The following is an 8,150-nucleotide window of genomic DNA, read 5'->3' as shown; positions in this document are numbered from 1 at the left end:
TTCCAGAGTTTGACAACATATATTTGAATATTTGAAGAAGGTCTGAAGTTACATTGACCGAAATGTTGTGCGAATAACACTTACTATGAGAACTGTAGTCCGAATAATTCAAATAATACGAATTATCAATCCTTATCTAAAAAAAATTCATAAAATAAGATGGTTTTAATTTAAAAAAAAATAATCAGTTAAACATGATATTTTCATTTGAATTTATTCGAAAATGTTGAATGGAAACATTGTTTAAATTTGAAAAACGTATTCGAAAGTAATTTTCACCATTCGATCATGCATTTGCAACATCCATTGGTCTTTCTTTGACAGAGTACAAGAAAGAATATCTAACTTTATAGATTCCGCACTATTAACTAAGCCTCATCCCCTGTCCCATCACCGCAATGTTGCATGTGTGCTTATAATACAAGTACCTGAACGAAATAACATATGAAGGCTTGGTTGAAAAAATAGGAATTCTTGAGTTCGTTGGTAAGAAGAACAAGGAAAACGTGGAAGGAAGCAATAAGGATGAATTTGAAAGAAAGAGGGATAAATAAAGACCTGGCCAGAGATAAGTTAGTTTAGAAGTCAATTTCTAAAAGTCGCTTAACATATGTCAGCTTGTAAAGACAGACGTTAAACTGGAGATGATGCTGATGAAATTTTATCAATTTCTTGTTGAAACAATTTAATATAAACAATTGGCGTGACTGCCAACAGCAGGTTTCAATTTTAATGGAATCAAGTATTTTGACATTTTCCGTTCATGTTATGAGAACATCAGAATGAGAAGTTCTGACAGAACCGAAAATAAATGGTTTCAAAGTTTGGATTTTTTTTTTTGTGTGAAAGCTTTACATATCGCTATAACAAAGAAAAGCCAGTCTAATTCTTATATATTGGTCTTCTATTCTCAATTTTAATATTTCATCTGGAATAGCCAGTGCTGCTTGAGGATCGTGGCACAATGTTATTCAGAATAAAAAAATATAGTCTGACTGCTGATGCAATCCTCTATCTGTATAAAAGCCAGGTACGCCCTTAAATGGAGTACTGTTGCCACATCTGGGCAGGAGCTGGTCGGCATGCCCTATCCAGCCTTGACAAAATTCAAAACTGACTTTGAAATCTAGTAGGTGATGCCCTTCCCCACAGAAGATACATTACGAGTCTGTCTTTGCTCTATCGTTATCTTCATGGCAAATGCTCGACTGAACTCCAATCTATGGTTCCCCCTTGCTAAACTTTCACAAAAAACTTCGACTAGCTATAAGCACTATATACGATTTCCCCCACTCTGTGCCTAAATCTAAATGCAGATTCCACTGCTTGCCTGTGGAATACTGTTCTGCTGGCCTGCTTCTCGGTTGAATACAACATGGTAGCTATCAAATCCAACGTAAACACGTTTTTGTTGAGACGTCCCCACAAATGATCAAATTCTACCCAATTTGCACCATTAATGATTACTACACTACCACCTTACATTCATTAAACCTTATCCTCGAGTGGTCTTTGGGCCTTGATAAATGGTGACTCCCAAGTATATATATATATATATGTATATATATATATAAGTTTCATGGTTAAATTTTAAATTCTGAAAAAACAACATATAGAGACATATATTCGATTTAAGAATTTATTGTTTGACAAAAGGAATACATAGAAGGGGTTATTTTAATTTCCTTAATCCATGGATTTTCAACAATGGCTCATATCATCAGAGGAAGAAATGCAGTTAGCAAAATGTTCTGCTGCGAATGAACGCTATTTTGCTTTTCAGCACAATTATTGAAAATAGTTTTTTGAGTGGTTGTGGGTAATTATATGGAGAAAATTATACGAAAAGAGAAGTTGATACAACCTGGGTAGTCCATTATCGGAAGGAGTCTAATGTCGTTCGGGGTTATAAATCCAGGTGGGCAGAAAATAGGCCCAGGGGAGAAAGTGATATTTCCAACGCACTGTTCTGAATATCATCTCCAGGATTATTTTTCTATTTTGATAACTACACTATATATTTCGAGGTCCATTACACACTTAACTCAATGCTCAAATTCTATTACTCACGGGGATAATTACAATGGAATGGTATATCCACCCAATCTTGGATACACTTTGTCAACACCGAGAAAGCATTTGGACTACAGCAACCAACACACACAACGCAACAATGAATAAGGCTGCCCCGTATACTTTGTGAAAAATCAATAAGGAGCAATACGTTTTCGCTATATGGGGATATCATATAATATAAACAAATTATTGTCTGAAGATAGCGGTTTCAATCCTACCCAAAGCCAGCCAGAGGATTAGTTGGCCAAAAATGTGGTGAGACAACAACAACTATAGAACCTGCCTTATCTCTTAATATCATCCTGTCTGCTCATCCTTCGGCTAACATTCACATTTGCGGTGACTTCAATGTCCATAATGTAGAATGGCTGACCCACTCAAATAAAACCGATGACGATGAGAGGTTTTCTCATGATTTTGCCATTGCCTATGACCTCACTCAGATTGTTCACGAACCCACCAGTGTGCCTGATACTACCGGTCAATATACAAGTCTTCTAGACCTTTTCCTCACAACTTCCCCTGAGCTGTGTTCATGTTCCGTTCTATCTCCTCTTGGATCCTCTGACCACTCTGTTGTAGCAGTTAAGATAAAAATGAAATGTAATAAGTCTTCAGACGTACCTCTCCATCGTACTGTATATCGATACTCCATGGCTGACTGGGATAGCTTCCGTACATTCATATCTGACCTACCTCTGCATTCCATGTTTAAAAAGGATGTGTCCTCTATAGTATCAGACCTGACCGAATGGCTAATTGTAGGCATAGACCGATTCATACCATCCAAAAAATTCCAACAAAAACCTAACAGCCAGCCATGGTTCTCCCCTGAATGTGCTGCTGCCATCGCGCACATAAATCACTTTTTCCATAGCTACCAACGTAATAGATGTACTGAGACTAAAGCTGCTTTCAGGACTACCAGCAACCACTGTAAAAGAGTAATAAAAAATGCAAGAGAGCTATATGTTCAGTCTGTTAAATCCAAAGTAGCTGAGCAGCGGCTTGGTTCCCACCAGTTTTGGCAAATAGTAAACAGGATCCTGAAGAGAAGTGTGCGTTCTATCCCAACTATCATCAATGGACCTGAGGTCATCTCGTCAGCATCAGACAAGGCCAAACTATTTGCCAAGAATTTTGCAGCTAATTCTACCCTATGCGACAATGGCCATCAACTCCCCATATTTCCTCCTATAACAGACAACACGCTATGCAACATACAAATATCTGTGCGTGAGATCACCAAGCTAATCAAGAACCTTGATTCCAGTAAAGCAACTGGCCCTGACGGCATTTCAATTATAGTGTTGAAAAAGCTTCAACCAGAACTTGCCCCCATACTTACAAAACTGTTTAAGTGTTGCCTTAAGGAGAAGTGCTTTCCAACACCCTGGAAAACCTCATCAGTCTGCCCTGTATTTAAGAATTCAGGTGAAAAGTCATCTCCCTCTCAGTACAGACCAATAAGTCTCCTGTGTGGAATCCATATTAAATAAAGAAGTAGTCAACCACCTCAACAGAAACAACCTTCCTAGCGACATGCAATATGGTTTCCGTTCTGCAAGATCTACAGCAGATGTGCTAACTGTTATAGGATTAGTGAATCACTTGACAAAGGTTTCCTTTCCAGGGTAATTGCTCTTGACATATCAAAGGCCTTCGATAAGGTATGGCATAAGGGCCTACTTCACAAGATTTCCAGCTACAGTATTACTGGAAATGTTTTCTCAATCATTAAATCATTTCTCTCTGATAGGTTCATAAGAGTAGTGGTTGATGGGCAGAAATTAGAGGCCCACAGTATTAATGCTGGAGTCTCTCAGGGGTCAATCCTGGGCCCAACTCTCTTCCTGATCTACATCAATGATCTCCCAAAACACATACTTAAATCATTCATTGACATCTATGCTGATGACACGACCATCTATGACAATATATCAAAGCCCGTAAATGACAAAGTTCTCTCGACTTCTCTCTCCTCTGATCTTGAGTGCGTGGTACAATGGGGGAAAAGGTGGCTGATCACTTTTAATGCATCCAAAACCAAGCTTCTATCTTTACATCATCAATGGTCTGATCCCCATCTGGCATCAATTGAAATAGATGGTTCTCGTCTTGGGAAGGTTCCATGTTTTGACAAGCTTCTGGGTTTGACCTTTATTCCTGATCTGAAATGGAACATGTACATCAAATCTGTTGCCAGGGACGCTAAGAAAATAGTGGGATCCTTCTACCGCTCCAGAAGATATCTCACTGCTGATGCAATTCTCTATCTATATAAAAGCCAAGTACGTCCAAGGATGGAATACTGTTGCCATATCTGGGCAGGAGCTGCTAAAAACAGCCTATCCTGCCTTGACAGAGTACAAAATAGACTTCGTGATTTAGTGGGGGATGCCCTTTTCTCTACCCTGCAGCCTCTCTCCCACAGAAGAGACGTTGCGAGCCTGTCTTTGTTTTATCGTTATTTCCATGGCAAGTGCTCATCTGAGCTCCAATCTCTCGTCCCCCCTCCTCGTCAATCTTTCACGAGAAACACCCGTCTGGCTGAAACTACTGTCAATAATTTTTCCCACTGTGCCTAAATCCAAACGTAGATTCCATGAGCAAAGCTTCTTTCTCAGAAGTACACGACTCTTCCGTTCGCCTGTTTCCCACCTGACTACAACTTGGATGTCTTCAAATCCAACATAAACAAACTCCTGACAAACCGCCCCCTTAAGTAAGACACTCTATCAAATCTCCAATACTAATGATTACTACAATACTATCTCATTGATTACTGTACACACAATAACGCTTATCCCTGAGTGGCCTCTGGGCCTTGATAAGTGGTGACCCCCATGTAAAAAAAAAAAAAAAACTTGTCTCCCTTTCCGTCAGCTTTTCGTTTTCTTAATTGTCGCCGTTATGTTTCCTCAGTAGCGATTGACTTATTTTTACAAAAAAAACAATAGTTGTCCTATTCGATGAATTATCATAATTTTTAGATATATTATATTTTTCAATATGACAATAAGTAGATAATATTACTTTTGCTTAAAACAACATATTTAAAAATTCGATCTATCGACTATCGTTTACGCACTAAAACTAGTGTCAAAAAATAAAAGAAACAGAAAAAAATAAGCCCAGATTTGTGGGGATTCGTAAATTCCCAACCGGATGTTTACCCGTCGGTTGTCACAGACAACGTGTGTAAACATGTCACTGCGCATAGGCTTGACGCACCCATCCGGTCAAAAAGAGATAAATAATAAAAATTAGCCAATGGGAGCGGAGCATGCTAAAATAAATTTAACTTAACGTGTCTCTGGGAACAGGTTAAAAACCGATAAAAGCCGAAGTTTTTGTAAACGAAACAGGAGAAACAACTACCAACAGGATAAGACACAGCCAAGAAATAAGTCAGCAAACACTCTGCTTTGTGACGGCTACCAAACCAACAAAATGGAATAAGTAACTTCGTATGAACATTCTTTTTCTTCGTTTATTTTAACGGCTAATTTTGTTGAACCTTTTTGAACAGACACATAAAAATGAACTTTTTCGAACACACAAATTCAATCTTGTCTTTTGTTGATAAAAGATATTCGCACCATGAATGCTTATAGTTTGTTTTGTGTTAAATGAAGTCTTATTTAATGCTTTTTCTTATGTTGTTATAAACACAAACAAAACCTGTAGATTTGTACATACAAGATCTCACTTGTCGGTTTGGTTGTTCTTTTAAATGTATTGTTTTATTTGTTAGTTTTAGACAAGATTAAAAATACACAAACGACACATGCACACAAATCCTCAACATCACCACACTACATTCTTTTAGGGACAAATGTAAAATTCAATTACGAAATAAAGCTATTAAGCTCGAAATGCAATTATCTTGATAATTACATTTCGAGCTTAACGGCTTATTTCTAGAAATATTTAAAAAAAAAAAAAAAAGACATTTTTTTATAACTATGCTGTTTGTTTGTAATAAATTATTATTTTTTAAATAAGATTTTGAAAGTTAAATTTAAATTATTATGGTATTGTTTGATGGCGTGTGTGTGTGTAGATTGGTGATCTTTTTAACCAACACATTTCAGGTGTAAACGTTATTACATACTTACATGTCATGTCGAAATTTGTATATATTCCAAATATTACGTTAATAATCACCCGATCCAGTAAATGTTTTTAACAAAAAATCATCCGCAATTATGACCTTCAAAAATGTGTCTCAAAATGTCAAACTGTTTTTTTTATTTTATTTTTTTTTTTTACATTTTCACCCCAAACAAGGCATATTGCCACTTTGATGTAGGGGCTACTATCAGGGACATAAGTTCTAGGGGTACAGTTGGGGAAGCAGGAAACCGGAAGAGAATTCCAAAGTCCTGCCGTTCTGGGGAAGAAGCGGTTAGAGTAAAAGGCTTTCTTACATCTAGGGATCTTAACTGTGTAGGGATGGGATTTCGCTGCTTGTCGGGTTTGTTGGGGGTATTTTCGTTGAGGATGTACAAGGGCTTGTAGTTCATCGGAGCATCCACCATTAAAATACATGTAAAACAGGCAGAGGGATGCAACATCACGTCGGTGGGACAGGGGCTGAAGTTTAGATGACAATTCAGGACCTATTAGGTTGGCGACTCTCTTTTGGACCCTGTCCAGGAACGAGAGACTAGTAGCACCAGCCCAAATGTGACAGCAATACTCCATACATGGGCGAATGGTGGCTTTGTAGAGGTACAGGATACTTTCAGGCATAAGTAACTTTCTAGCACAATAGAGAGAGCCCACCTTCTTTGCAGCAATGATCTCAATGTATCTATACCAATTCATGTTTCCTGTGAACGTTAAGCCAAGGAGCTTGAACGAAGTGCTCTCAGGTAAAGTATCTCTAGCCATAGCTGTTGGTGGTTGGTAAGGTTTCATGTAATTATCAAAGGAAATGAGCTTTGTCTTAGCAGCGTTGAACGTTACCATCCATTTTTTACCCCATTCCACTACGGACTGAAGGTCTTCCTCTACGGTTTCGGCCATTACCTTAGATATGTGCTCATTAGTTTTCCCCACGTGCCTGCTTATAGAGCGTGGTGTCGTCGGCAAATATACCTATCTCAGAGACAATTTTATCAGGTAAGTCATTTATGAATATCAGAAATAATAAAGGTCCAAGGATCGATCCCTGAGGTACACCCGCATTTATATAAAATTTTTTGGATGTACGCCCATCGAGGACAACCTGGATTCTTCTCTCAAAGAAGGATCTAATTATGCTAAGCATTCGTCCAGTAATACCATAGGATTTTATTTTCATGAGAAGACCATCATGCCATACCTTGTCAAAAGCCTTAGATATATCTAGGGCTATTGCCCTCCTCTCCCCTGCTTTATCGAGTGCTTGGTATAAACGTTCAGAGATTACAGTTAGAATATCTGCAGGAGAACAGGCTTGCTTAAATAAATATTGGTGGTCTGACAAGTTTAGCAGCTGTAAGGTGGTGGACTAGAGCTTGATTAATTAAGGACTCAAATATTTTGGCGAAAAGAGGGAGGAAGCTAATTGGGTGATAGTTTAATGGGTCAATTCTTTCGCTAGAGTTTTTGTTAACTGGTACCACAGAAGCAGTTTTCCAGCAGCCAGGAAAACAAAATTCATTAAGGCATTTGTTAAAGAGTTTAGAGAGAACAAGAGCGACCTCAGCATTGCATTTTTTTAATAGCACAGCTGGGATGAGATCAGGCCCAGATGCTTTTGAAGTGTCTAGGTTTTTTATAATATACTTGGGAAGGCATGATCTTCAGATTATCTAGCATGGTTTCTGTCTGCAGAGGAAAATCAGGGAGGGAATGGCTTGCTGGGTCCAAGGTAGAGTTTGAGGCAAACTGACGGGCAAACATGTTAGCTTTTTCAGTTGCTGTGCAAACAACCTCATGATTGTTTGATAGCGGGGGTATTGTCGATTGCTCATTATTTACTACACTGTTGTAGATTTTCCAGAAATCACGAGTTCCTAATTGTTGCGCTTCAATGTGTTTCCTCGTGGTTTCAGTGTATTTAATCTTAGCTGTTGCTATTT

Source organism: Euprymna scolopes, chromosome 20, assembly GCF_053919585.1.
Source record: "Euprymna scolopes isolate OS-2025 chromosome 20, ASM5391958v1, whole genome shotgun sequence".
Classification (NCBI taxonomy): Eukaryota; Metazoa; Mollusca; class Cephalopoda; order Sepiida; family Sepiolidae; genus Euprymna; species Euprymna scolopes.
The sequence above is the reverse complement of the archived record's forward strand: the minus strand, read 5'-3'. Positions refer to the sequence as shown.